Source organism: Eptatretus burgeri, chromosome 13 (assembly GCF_056783735.1).
Source record: "Eptatretus burgeri isolate ZD-2024b chromosome 13, Ebu_testis_v1, whole genome shotgun sequence".
Classification (NCBI taxonomy): Eukaryota; Metazoa; Chordata; class Myxini; order Myxiniformes; family Myxinidae; genus Eptatretus; species Eptatretus burgeri.
This window is the reverse complement of record NC_140973.1, coordinates 4,305,980-4,320,587: the sequence shown is the minus strand read 5'-3', so window position 1 is coordinate 4,320,587 and position 14,608 is coordinate 4,305,980. Positions and strand designations below refer to the sequence as shown.

The 14,608-nt window shown below is 45.5% G+C and overlaps 1 protein-coding gene across 4 annotated transcripts in view; it reads left to right on the top strand.

Moving 5' to 3' along the window:
* Positions 1-14,608, top strand: part of LOC147013689 (zinc finger protein 385B-like) — a 543,756-nt gene that overhangs the window by 652 nt on the left and 528,496 nt on the right. The gene's annotated exons all lie outside the window — the stretch shown is intronic.

The window sequence follows — 14,608 nt, the reverse complement described above, 5'->3', positions numbered from 1 at the left end:
ATAAATTGCATGCATTTTCATAAAAAAATTTTTTTTAAAGGCTTCGGTGAGTGGTCTTATCAAAGTATTGCAATGCGTGGTCCTGCTCTTACCAAAACGATGATGGCTATTGTAAACGTTGAGTGAATTTGAATTGGACAACCGGCTTAATCACATGAAACGGTATTGGCTTCGATCACACTGCATTTTGGCTGCACAGTAACAGGGACATCATATGGATGAAAGAAATGAATGATCTTTTTGTTGTTGGTGTTGAAACTATTATATGATGATCACAATGGCAATGACAACAATAGTGATGATTATGCTTTTTCCTGTTTTGATCTTTTTGTGCACAATTGGCTCGTTGAGAATATGAATGGTTCATAAAAGGACGGCTTACAAAATGGCTGTGACATCAGGGTGTGGACCTCCAAAAACGTGAAACGAGGGAATGTGACATTAAGCTCCGGGCGGGAAAAGGCAATCGGAGAAGCTTCACGAAAAAGAATGCATAGGAAATGTGCCGGGGATTAAAATTGCACTAAAAGGAAAAAAAAACCTCCTGCACCTCTAATCCTGTAACTGCAGGGTGGAAGCGGTTTGGTGATTGGTGAAGGCCGAGTCTGCTTTTTGGCCATTGATGATACGTTCGTCTGATATATCCGTTGATGCTTAAGAAGGACAGAATTATGCGTTTGGGTTCTAATAGAGATGACTGATCTCGTTCATTTTTAAGTTTTTGCAAATGAGGAAATTCTGAAACGTGGCGACGCTTGTTTAAATGGCTTTCAACTCTGGTTGTCCACGGTCAGGATTTTTATGAACCTTTTTTGAATTAATTTTTGTTTTCCTCATTAAAACAGCTTTTGACTTATCTATCAGTTCTGAGCCAAAACATGTCATCATATCTTCATCTGTCAAGGTATTCTTTTCACGACATGGCCTCTACCTCCTGTGTGACGTACCAGACAGATACTGGCGAGCCACTTAATTAGGACCGGTGTTCCAACTGTTTCTTGAACCAATTTTTCCTCTAATCATGACCTTTATGTGACGTGGCATGGACCGAAGGTTGCTTGGATGTGTTTGAGTGATTCGTCTCGAAACACAAACGACTGTAAATTGGTTCTGAGCAAAGAGGCTCAGCCTGACTGTTTGGTCACAGTGTGACATTGACCTGAAGAGAGGGTCAGGCTGATTCTCATTTGACATGACATGTCTTAGTGCATGCTTAGGCACCTACTTTACTCGTACATGTTGTATTTTATCTCTTTGTAGTTTTTTTGTATTCAGAGTGCAAGGAAGATTTCAGTAACAGAGGGCCCTTGGGCATACATAATGACATTGGAAGGGGAGAGAACAGGCAAACGGGAGACATAGGATAGCGATGAAGTAAACCCCCCCCCTCACCCCCCCCAAAAAAACTGACTCGGTGGCATGATGGTTAAAGAGACTGCTCCGTCGAGTTGAGGTCAGAGGTTTGAACCTCTGCTGAGTCATAATGAAGGCTTTTAAAATGGTACGTGCTGCTTACTTGCTTGTGGATAGCATTTATAAAAGACAGAGCATGGACAAAAACCATAGGTTAACAACCATTGCACAGTCTTTGATTGGCCTTATGGCTTTCTCGTGCATTGAACTTCCTTGTAAGGAAACTCATATTACGAGGGTCGGTACGAAAGTAATGCCTCTTCATTTTTCCATTCATAATCAAAGCGTCGTAGGAAGGCTCTGCAGGATCACAACAAAGGATTTGTATCTCCTGCCCGTTTTAAGTTGAGTGGCAGTGTGATTGGTCACATGACATCACATTACGCTTTCAAAATGGCTGCCAAGCTGGATGTGCATATGAAACAGAGAACAGTGATTAATATTTCTTACTTCGGAAGAGGTTCCTCCAGTGTATATTCATCAGAATTTATAGAATGTGTATGACGACTCCACCATTGACGTAACCACTGTTAGACGTTGGGCAAAGGGTTTCAAAGGCTCGGAAACTGTTATCGACGACGAGCCTCGAAGTGGTCGGCCTGCAACTGCAATGACACCGGAAAACAAGGGCAGGATTGATGCGATCATTAAAGTGAATCACGGTTGTCAGAGGCCATATGGAGAAATAACTTCATATTTGCCACAGATGGACACATACTCCCTGTACTCACCTCCACCACTGAAGGTGGATGGAGATCTTCCACTTTAAAGGACTGGAGGGATGAACAGGAGTGGACACAAGCTGGAAATAAGTTCAACAGATTTTACCTCGACTCTGATTCTGCAACTGGTCCAGACAGCATCAGCCCACGTGTCCTAAAAACCTACTCTGCTGCTCTTGCTCATTGTCTCTGTTCTATTCACCCTCTCATTTGCTCAAGGTTATCTGCCTTCTGCTTGGAAATCTGCAAACATAACTGCTCTGCACAAAAAAGGTGCAAATAAAGATCCCTGCAACTGCAGACCAATCCGCCTTCTTCCAATCATCAGCAAGGTTATGGAATCCATTATCGCTTCAGACATTAAATCCTTCCTCTTTTCCAGTGGCCTGATTTTCGATCATCAATTTGCATTCAGAACAGGTCACTCTACCCTGGACTTGCTGCTTCTGCTCTCCCAACAACGGATAGAGGTCCTCAATGCCAGGCATGAGATCAGAGCCATCTCCGGAGACATATCACGAACTTTTGATATGGTCTGGCACCCTGCCCTGCTCACCAAACTCTCTTCTTATGGTATCCAAGGCAATCTCCACTCTTGGCTCGCAGACTTCCTCTCATGTCACAGTCAACATGTAGCTCTAAATGGAATTCTTTCATCCCCTCTTCCTGTCCAGGCTGGAGTTCCTCAAGGTAGCGTTCTGGGCCCTGTTCTTTTTCTGGTTTTCATCAATGATCTCTCCAACTCTCTGGAAAATCCTCTTTATCTCTTTGCTGATGACTCCACCCTCTGCCGTACCATCTGTCATCCCTCAGACCGGCAAGCAGCAACCTCTTCACTCTCTGCAGATCTGGATAAAATCACAAACTGGTCCAACACGTGGAACATGTCTTTCAATCCTGACACATCTCACACTCTCACTTTGTTTCTCCAAAAAGACTGTTTGGAACCTCCCTCCCCCCACCGTCTACTTTCTCAACAATCCTCTTGAAGAAGTCCTTTTATTCAAAACTATTGGGTCTCACTATCCCCCATGATCTTTCCTGGGAAAGCCATATTTCCAAGCTGGCCTCCAAAGCCAGTCTCTGATTGGGCGAAGTCCTTCCTTGGCACACCTGTGCTCCTGACCATGTACAAAGCTTTCATCTGCAGCCTGATGGAGTACTGCTCTTCCCTCTGGGCTGGTGCTTCCACCTCTCACCTTTCTCGGCTTCACGCTGGGGAAACCAAGGCATTTATGGTTATTGGTATCTCCCGTGATGAGGCTGAGTCTTTGGATCACTCACATTCTCACTGCAGGCAGGTTGGTGGTCTTTCTATCTTCAACTGTCTCCTCTCTGGCCTGCCTTCCCTGTTCTATCCTGCCTATATTTCTGTGGGGCGCTCAAGGTCCACCAGCAACCTCCTTCTGGCTAAACTACCAAAATCAAGAATCACTGCTCACCTTCACTCTTTCATTCCTCGTTTTTTCCTGCCTTTAGAACAAACTCCCACACACTCTTCAATCCCACTCTTCCCTCCAGGATTTTAAAATAGCTGTTCACCATCATCTCATATCGTTCCCCATCCAGAACCTCAATATTTTATACCCCCCATCAATCCACCCCAAACCCACCTCCTTCCTATTCCCTGCTTTCCTTCCTGAAAGTCCCTGTAGTGTCCATCTTGTTTACCCCGTGTACCCCACCCCATCCCTCTCCCTTCCACAGATCTCATGTGTCTATTCCCCACTTTTTCTGCTTCCCTCTCCCGTCCCTCTTGTCTCCTGATCCCCTTGTTATACGATCTGTGTGTTAGCTCTTATACGAGCCTTGACATTGTATATTATAAAAGAGTGGAAAAAAGAGTGGATATGAAGCGATACTATGGCTTCGGGAGGCACCAAGGAGGGGATTGTATGAAGAGTGTGTGTGAGACCCAGAAATGTTGAAGGGAAAGCAACGTGTTCTCCACCTTGCCCTCTTGTTTGAAGATGTTGATGCTCCTCAAACCCTGGGACTTCACAAAGTGAAGTGTTAGAGTGGAGAGCTGCTGCACTCCATGGAACTTTGCACAATTGCAAGGGATGACTTGGCCCTGCAGAGGATGATAAGATTTTAATATATGGTTTCCCCAGGACAGATCATGGCTTATCTTGAGCAAGGGGTTGGCCAGATACAATGACAGCCGTATTAGTCCTGCAATTCTTCTGGCGAGAAACGGACAGGCGATGAGAGGTTTTTCTGGGATGAAGGTCGTGTTCTATGTTGCACAATGCTTTCATACGTGGAGGAAGTTCGTCATGCAGATGGAGTGAACATCACATGCCAATGGCGGATAGCTTCGAAAGCAAATGTTGTGAGATCACTCATTTTTTCCCCTATTCTTTGGGGGCAGCTTGCAATTGTACTGCTCTCACAGGTCTATAGTTCCTCTCAGATCATGTCACATCGCATGATCAATCTAATTTGCTTCTTTTGTGGTGGGATTGTCTTTAAGAAAACACCTTCATCACCCCGTTAGTTCATTTCAATGCGAAATTCAAAACATAAACTGGCCAAATTTGCATGTTAAAGGAACTAAGTAAGGATCTGCAATGAATCAGATTCTGCTCACCTCACCTCACCTCAACTCCCTCATCCCTTTAAGCTCCATGTTTATATCAATTCATGATCTTCCTTCCAATACTTCAAGGTTGACTTTCACCGTCATCTCATGTTGTCTTCCATTCCCACCGACAATGATTACATTCCCTCTGTATGCCCACAACCTCTCTATTTCTTATTCTCTTTGATGGCATGCCTGATATCAATACTCACCACCCTTCGGTGCTGTTTGTAACCCCTTCATGTTCAGCTGTTTTGCACTTCCTTGAGCCTTGACTGGACATTAAATCTGGCAAAATATTTGTATGAACAATCTGTTGTAAAATTTGTACAAGGTCAGCGTTGTAACATTATTATTCTTAATTCAAACTTGCTGCTTCCTTATGTTTTGAGAAATATTTTCGAGACTTGGGTTGAGAGCCAACCTCAGGACCTATAGGACTCAAGACTTTGGCTTGCTTGGACCTTGGCTTGTTTCGACTTGAGTCTTGACGACATCCTTAATTTCAGCAAAGGTTTAGTTATTGGCCTGCTTTTGGGATCGTCAGAAGGGAGATTCCACCTAAGGTTAGTTACCTGACTTTTAAGGTGAGCACAACAGGGAACCTTAACCCAGGAATGACAACCCAATGTCTGCTGAGAGCCAGGTGGAACTTGTATCCGTACCCAAAAACATGGCGAGCGAAATGATTGTCTCGCTAAATAAGGGTTAAAAAGGTGATGAGGAAAAAAGCTGTTTTTCATTGTCACTTAAAAACGAATGTGTTAATGGAATTTTCTTAATTTAAATCCTGACTGTAAATCCCTTTGCATACGCAGCAGGTAACAAAGCCGTTTTGTACTCCAGGTGAAATTTGTGGAAACCGAAAATATCAAATTTCTCTTTGTGCCGACTGGCCTGGTATGAATCCGTAAATATCTTAAAACCCTGCAATTTGCCATATACTATCAGACAGGTATATTGCGAGCTAAAAGCACATAGTGAAAAACTAGAACGGCACTCGGTAGAGCGGATACCCCCCCCCCCCCACTCCAAGGTTGAACAGTTTAGATTTTGTATCCCACTGATAGGCTGGATCTGATTCCAGACCTGAACCAAAATCTCATGGGCTTGTTCTTGTCACCTACCCAACTCATGTACTGCACAAGGTTTGTCATAATCCATCCATAACTTCTTGAGATATCGTGGTATATATTGTTACGGCTGTGGAAATTCACAAACCACCATTCAGGTCCCGTAGGTGAGATATCTCTGTAAGTACATGTGTAGTTAGCCCCAAACCCGTTGTTTAGAGGGAATAAATGTGATTCATTCGGGCTGCGACGCTTTGAGATAGCCGTTTTTCTGTTCTATCTTTATTTTGAACCAACCACGCTCCAACCATCACACAACAACAACAAGGCCAACAGCCACGACCTTTACCTTCACAACTCGCTCCCGCAAACATCGCATCACCGCCATTCCAAACGGCACCATGGCCATCGGCCACCGCCGGAAACCCTCCACCACCTTCACCTCTCTCCTTCTACGGCCATTCCCGCACCACCTGTGAGCACCAAGCGTCGGGCTGTCCTGGGCTCGTACAAGATACGTGCCGAGCCGCGAGTGCAAAGAGCAGCCTTTCCGAGGAGAATTCGGATCAGGAATGCTACACGCCCACTTCTGATCCGTCCAATCAGCAAGCGCGGGGCGGCTAGGCCCCGCCTCCAGGCGCGTCTGTGTGGAATCGAGATATGCAAATTCTAGGATCAGGGGAGATTCACGCCCCTTTTCCTCCGTCCAATCGGCGAGCGTGGCTCCGCCCTTGACGAGATCCTGATCCGGAAATTTGCATATTGTTTTCTCCTGCAGGCCTATAAAACGGCGAGCGCGAGGCGAATGGAAAGAGTTGTTGCGTGGAGAGTCAGTTTTGGTGGCAGAGAGTGGAGTCGGGAGACGGAGGCAGTCAAGTCGGGCTGGAGAGCGGAGTGGAGTCGGGAGGCGAAGGCGTCAAGGTGGTTTTCTGCAGTCAGCTGAGGAGAATTGGGGGAAGAGTGCAAGGAGCTCGGGTCCGAGGCAGGGAAGATGGCGGTCGGCGACGAGGTCGCGGTGGGATCGCTCGGCGCGGGACCCAAGCCAGCCAACCATTCTCCTTCCCCTAGGGCATCAACAATCCCCCCCCCTTTCCCCCGCGCTGAGACAGTGTGAAAAGGGGGCCCCTTTCCCACCCCACTCCAAGCGGTGCCAACGAAACTCGCGAAGGAGCACGAAGTTGGGGCACCGCCACGCAGCCACATTTGCGGCTCATCACGAGGACGCGGGTAGGACCCCCCCCCGGTCTCGCGGGCCTGACCGCTCCTTCAGGTCCCGCACACACATTGGCCTTCGGGCCCGTCTGCCCCCTTGCCTATGAGGGTGGCTTCTTTCCTTTGCTTTTGAGTAAATGTGTGTCGGCGCCAGTCTGGTGAAGTAAAACTGTTTAAGTGTTGCCGTGTGTCGGTCTTAGTCGGTAGTATCTCTGCGTCATTGTTTCTTTTGTTGCATTTGATATATGTGCATTCTGTTTGGCTATATATGTGTGCTCTCCATGTGCCGCGGAATAAATGTGCATTATGTTGAACTGTTTTCCCGTTTCGCTTCGTCTTTTCTTTAATTGAATCTCCATCTTGCTTCACGTAAAGGGTTCGTTCGTAGTGGGCTTAAAAACGCCCAATAATTAATCGGAACCGTCGAGGCCGACGATAACACCGCTTGGTTATCCCGATAGCACGGAACAGACCGCTTAAGCGGTTCATGTCCGGAGTCGGCCTGCGGCGAGGTACGATCGCCCGGTCTACCATCCGCGTGGGTACTTAGGTAGGTCGAGTTTAGCGAACAACCCTATCCTACGCAGGTGGCCAATTGGCACGATTGTGGTGAGGTCGAAAGGCCCACCCGTGACTGGCTGCGGGCGATAGTTCCCGGAGGGTCACGACAGAATTGTCCGTCTGGTGGGCGACATGCCGCGATTCGAGTCACATGGCCGTTCGCACGCTGGCGGGCGCGAATTCGCAACAATATTATCGTTTTTCGCCCGATCTTTCAAAGGTGAAGAATCACTTAAAAATTTTTTATAACTCCAGTATCTGGATCCAGTTCTTTATAAAAATCGAATCGATTCATCGTTGTCACACACCAAACCTGTCCACCAAGTTTCGGCCGAATCTGTCCGTAACTTTTTGAAATATCATGCTCACAGACAGAAAGACAGACAGATAGACATGGGTAAACACAAAACTGCTCTCCACCTTTAGTGGGTGGAGGTAATAAATTGCATTCTAATATAGATGGACTTCTTACTTATTTTAACAACGCCATCTATTCCCACCTTATGGGGTCAGCGAGTTCAAGTTTTTGGCGCATTTCTTTCAGGAACAGGCTGGACAGGTCTGATGTTCGATTGAATCTGGCGGTAATTTGTAATTTGCTACAGGTGCCGGTGGATGACTCACAGAGTCTTCACTCAAGACACCGTAAGATGTTTCAAGCCTTCAGTTAATCCGAGCAGTTGGAACACCGAGCTAGGCATTGCGTTGTACAAGTACATCACGTGCATCTTGTGGATGAACTGTTGAGTGCGGATTGGGACGTGCTGAACAGTTTGTTGTACCATCAAGCCATGGTCTTATTCATCCCATATTCATAAAGGGAATAATTAATTTAGGCTGATACCTTGCCATGCTTCAAAATTACTTCGATTTCTTTTGAACAACATTTATGGAATAAAGGCAAGACATGAGCACGTAGGACAGCTAGAGAGGTCCTTAACACTCTCTGTGAAATTTGAGAATTGCATCATTCCTCTTAAGTTTCCATATCAATACCAATGTGGCATAACATGCCGTGTTTGTAGCTCTGACATAAATCTATGAATGGGGGACATTTGAAGAGTCAGGTCATCACACAAAGGTCATAAACGCTCATGGAGCTGAGCGCAGAAATTGTGTTAATGTACACCTTCATCGATGAGGATTTGCGTCGCAGAGTCATGAATAATTCTATTGCTTGGCTCACTGCTGCGCACCTTATGTCTTTTGTTTCTCAGTTCTCTTGTATGTATGACGGCCTTCCAAAGGCGATTCTATCCTCCTCTTCCATCCATGGCTTCAAGCAGACGGTCATCCCCCATTCTTACGCATCCCCATTAACCCTTCCTTACCCAACCCTCTTACCTGCAGGTTGCAGTGTTTCTCTCTTCCTTTCTTTCTCTCTCCCCTCTTTTTTCCTGTCCCTGTCATTCCTGTACCTCTTGCATCCAACAGTTCACCCAGTGCCCTACTATCAGGTCATACCCTCTGTCACGTTACTGTCACTTCCATGAACCTTCATCTTGAAAATTAAAAAAAATAGAAGAAAGATAATCCTTGACTATTCCAGCAATGTGACATCAAGTATCTTACCCCAGAATGAAATTTGGCAATTTCACCAGCAAGGTTCTTAAAACAGCAAGGACTTTGTTCGTTGGCAGCACGATGAGGTCTATGTAGTCATATTGTTATGGATTAGGAAACCTTGTGCACACAAACAGCCAGAGTCCCTAAGCTTAGTTGTTTCGATAAGTATGTGTACAGTTAGAATCCATCCCCTTCTGTCTAATGGGAATTTCGTGTGTGCTCTATGAGTTATTTTTTTAGTTAGGTTTTTGCAGCAACAACAACGACTACTACATCCACTACAACAACGCCACCGTCCGCACTCGACCGGTCGCCATTGCCCATGTGTTTTTGGCTGAAAGCGTGGGCGGAGCCTCCATTGCCTCAGATCGAGGCTCCGTCCCAAGGAAGGGCATGGACCGTTTCCTCTGCCCAATGAGCCAAGGGTGAGCATCGCAAGCACACCCCCAGCCAATGGGAGGCGGGTGGCAAAAAGAAAGAAGAAATAGCTCAGACCAAAAGAGAGTGGTTGTGAGGACCAGGGTTCGGGAGAGAGGAGATCGTGGTGATTGCCGAGCGGTCTGTCGTCGTGGCTGAGTGGTTGTCGACGAGGGCTCTGCAGACGGTCGTGGTCGTGGTTGGAGCGGTCTGTGGTCCTTTGGAGGGCAAGTCTGGTGACCGAGCAGCCAGGGTCGTGGGCCGTAGACTTCGGGTCGTGGGTTCGAGTCCCACCGTGGTGGTTCGAGTCGGTGTGACCGCACGAGACGGGACAGGTACCCCGGCCTGGCTCTACCGAATAGACCCACAGGGTCCAGTTTCTTTTGTGTGTGTGTGTGTGTGTGTGTGTGTGTGTGTGTGTGTGTGTGTGTGTGTGTGTGTGTGTGTGTGTGTGTGTGTGTGTGTCCGTCCGTCCGTGGGCCCCGTCTTTAAGTAGGATTGTTAAGTGCTTTAGCTCATTGTACATTGCCTGCCTTTTATTCGTGATAACTCTGCTCTGTGTTCCACTCTCCGATTATTCTTTGTAAAATAAACCCCTGTTAAATGTACCACCTCGTTTTCTATGCTTTCCTCCATTGGCCTAGCAAGGTGCGTATTGAGAATTAGTAAGGCTGTTCGTGCCGTGGATTGTTCATTTGGTCTGGTGTGGCTTTGGTAACTTCCACTCGGTAACGCCGGATTTGAGTCGGTGATCGTGACTCGATTCGGACAAAGTCGGTCGAGGGTGTGGTTTCCCCGGTAGTTGGACGACGTGGGTATTTAGGTATATTGAAATTAGGCAATTAACCCTACCCCACGCCGTCGAAATATTGGCGACCACGGTCCGCTCAGGGACCCGTGAACTCTCGGACTTATCCGAGAGTCACGACCTAAATTCCAGGTGTCCGGTGGGAGACGACTCCATTGCTCCACCTCGTGGTCGTTTATCGCCACCGAACCCCGGCCCACAACAATATCACATGGAACAAATCAAACAATAGCTATTAATGATGTTATTATTAAAGCATCCACTGTACACGTCATTAGAGCTTCTTAAAGAAGTTACGGACTGATTCAGACAGAATTTGATGAACAGGTTGGGTATATAACAAGGACGAATTTATTTGATTTTAGTGAACATCCGGATATGATAAATTTTTTAAAGTGATTCTTCACCATTGCCCCGATAGGGCCAAAAACGATGCATAGCATGAGATGTCTAAAAGTTGTGGACGAGTTCTGACAAAACTAGGTGGATGAGTTGGTTAGGTGACAAGAACAAACCGATTTGATTTTGGTTCAGGTCCGGATTCAGATCCGGCCTGTAAATGGGATACAAAATGTAAACTGTTCAGCCTGGTGGAGGTATGCACTCTCCCGATTGTCTTTGCAGAAAAAGCTCTTCCCAGAGTCGCAGACGCCATGTGCGTCGTGGCGGTGACGTCACAGCGTTCCTGTCAGGTCAGAGAACGGGATTAATTATATATCTATCTATAATTCCAGCAATCTGTGTGTGTCTGTGTGTGTGTGTGTGTGTGTGTCTGTGTGTGTTTGTGTGTGTGTGTTTGTGTGTGTGTGTGTGTGTGTGTGTGTGTGTGTGTGTGTGTGTGTGTGTGTGTGTGTGTATCTGTGACCGCTGTTTCTCGACAACCGCTAGTCCGATCTAATTGAAACTTGCCAGATATATTGCTGGGGACTTGAGGATGTGCCTTTTCAAGGTTTGATATTAATCGGACAAGTGCTTCCCAAGTTATGGCCATTTATTTACCAAACCAATGACAAGACATGTTGTTGCGTGGGCGTGGCCGATGGGGAAGGGAAGCTCAGCCGCGTTCCCCATGACGGGTTACAACGTACGGGCTTCCGGAGAGTGATGACTTCGTGTATTCTTATAATTTCTCGATTTCTTATGCGCATTTATAGATAAACACAATGCTGCAAGTTATGATCGTTTTCATATGAGACGGTGCATAAATTTCGGTAACATCAGAGTGCTGGTGTGCTCCGAACCAGGAAGTAATTTTTTCTCTCTCTCTTCTCTTCTCTTTTTGTTTTTCCTTGCGATGACATTGCGAAAAGGCAAAATACGTTGGCGCTAATTGAATAATTGGCCATTAAAACCTAAATTGCGAAACATCGTAACTGTGATATGCGAACTACCGCGCCACACACGTACGGGCACGCGAGAGCGAAGAAACGGCCTGTGTGGTTGTTGTTTGTTGCTGGTGGTTTGAATATTTATTTATTTATTTTAATTTTTTACGGGCACGTACTAGTCTATATGTAATTCCAGCAGTGTGTGTGTGTGTGTGTGTGTGTGTGTGTGTGTGTGTCTGTGACCGCTGTTTCTCGACAACCACTGGTCCGATCTGATTGAAACTTGCCAGGTATATTGCTGGAGACCTGAGTATGTGCCTTTTCAAGGTTTGATATTAATCGGACAAGTGCTTCCCAAGTTATGGCCATTTATTTACCAACCAATGACAAGACACGTTGCTGCATCCATTTATTTACCAACCAATGACAAGACACGTTGCTGCGTTGGCGTGGCCGATGGGGAAGAGAACCTCAGCCACGTTCCCCATTATGGGTTACAACGTACGGACTTCCGGATAGTGATGACTTCGTGTATTCTAATAATTTCTCGATTTCTCATGCGCATTTATAGATAAACACAATGCCCCAATCCAGTCGTCGTTTCGAGAGCGAAGGAACAGACTGTGTGGCTGTTTGAAAGTTTTTTTTTTTTTGCACGTACGTTTTATTTTCTTTATTTTTTTCTCTTCTCTTCTCTTTTTGTTTTTCCTTGCGATGACATTGCGAAAAGGCAAAATACGTTGGTGCTAATTGAATAATTGGCCATTAAAACTAAATTGTGAATAATCGTAACTGTGATATGTGAACTTCCGGACAGTGAGGACTTAATTTCGCGTAGGCCGATGCGCAGCCGGCCGACGATGACGTCACGTGCCGTGCCGGTTACTTTGGGGATCGATCGGTGCCTTAGTTACCGTGGCGTAGGAGTGGCAATGGTCAATGGCAGGGAATGTCATGGCTTGCAAAGACAGGGAGGTAAACTTGATTTTAATTTTGATTTTAATTCACTCTGTGTGTGGAAGTATCACAGCAGTTGTTACTTCAATGCAAGCGATAATTCGTGGAATGCATGTGAACATTCCATACGGGCATGCACTACTTCTGGATGGTGATGACTTAATGTATTCTAATAATTTCTCGAATTCTTATGCGCATTTATAGATAAACACAATGCCCCAATCCTGTCGTCGTTTACGAGAGTGAAGGAACAGCCTGTGTGGTTGTTATTTCTGGCTCGAGGTTGGGAAAGTTTTTTTTATCTTGCCAAAACGAAGTTTTTGCAAGATATGTTAGTCAGCTTGTATGTTTTTTTTTATTTTTTTTTGTTTGTCTGTAATCACATATAAAAAATTCTCCAGAGCACAGTTATCATTGGAAATTTTTGTAACTTCGCATATCAGAGGCCTATAGAGGTCCCTTTCAGCGCATAAAATTTTGAAGGTCAAAGGTCAAGGTCACTTTGTCGCAAATCAGGGGAGTCGACGAAACCCTTATTTTTTGAGTAATTTTAATCGAATCGTCTCCAAACGTTATTGGAATATAGTATATGGTCTGGCGCTCAGTTGATGAGTTTTTGGTGGCGATTGGCCTTGACCTTCATGGTTAGCGCCTGAGGTCAAACATATTTGACCCCAAGGTCAAATTTTCAAGTTTTAGGAACCATATCGTGTAGTACCTCAAATTGAACACCTCGATGAGTGCTTTCTAGATATGTCAAGCTTGAGACATTATGACGTCATTTCGTGACGTTATGAGGCGGCAAACATTTTTCATTGTTACTCTGTTGAACGATTCTCATCGGAATCTCTCGTAGGTAGATATTCCTCAAGGAGTCGCTCCTGGTGGATAGCAGCTCTGTTCACCTCAGTGTGACCTTAAAGAAGTCACATGTGGTCACTTTTTGGCAAGATACGGGTCACCCTGCGGGTGACATTGGTTTATTTTTTTTTGCACATACGGGCACGTACTAGTATATATATGAATATGATAAAGGAGGAGTGTGTGTCCTGTCTGTCGGTCTCCAAATATTCTCTCAGTTTTGGGGTTAGCTGTGCCAACCCTTCTGTGGAACGTTTTGGGGTCTCAGGCAGTGTCCCACGGTGGGTGGGAGGTTTCATAAATACCTCAACACAATGATGATTTTGAGTTTCCATCCGGACGTAAAATCAGAATGGTATTTATCTTCGTTTACCTCAGGAGTTGGGGGGGGGTTTGCACGTACGTTTTTTTTCTTTCTTTTTTTTTTCTCTTCTCTTTGTGTTTTTCCTTGTGATGACATTGCGAAAGGAAAAATACATTGGCGCTAATTGAATAATTGGCCATTAAAACTAAATTGCGAATAATCGTAACTGCGATATGCGAACTTCCGGGCTATGCACGTACGGGCACGCGAGAGCGAAGGAATGGCCTGTGTGTTTGTTGTTTCTGGGTCGGGATTTGAAAGTTTTTTTTTTATTACTATTACTTTTTTGCTGCACATACAGCCACGCACGTATGGGCACGTACTGGTAATATTAATTTGTGATTTGATTAATGCTGTGTGGAATGAATACATAGAGATTGAGTTTGAAGTAGAATGAGAAAATGATTTCCACCCATGACATTTGCTGATTCCACATTTGCAGTTTCGCCATTGTGACATCATGTAAATATTACCAACTTTACTTCTGTTGGGGTCAGCTGCAGTAAGTTTTTTTTGTCAAAGTCCTTCACCAACAGGCTGTCCAGAATGAGAAAATGTGTTATGACGATATGCTTGACGTTCGTCTGAAGGTGGCACAGGAATGTGGAATGCATCGGTTCATGATTTGGCATTTGCTGGATTTTTTTGCCCAAGTCATTCACGAACCGGCTGTCTATGCCTGATGTTCGACTGAAGGTAGCACAGGAATGTGGAATTTCTTGGTGTATGGTTTGGCATTCAC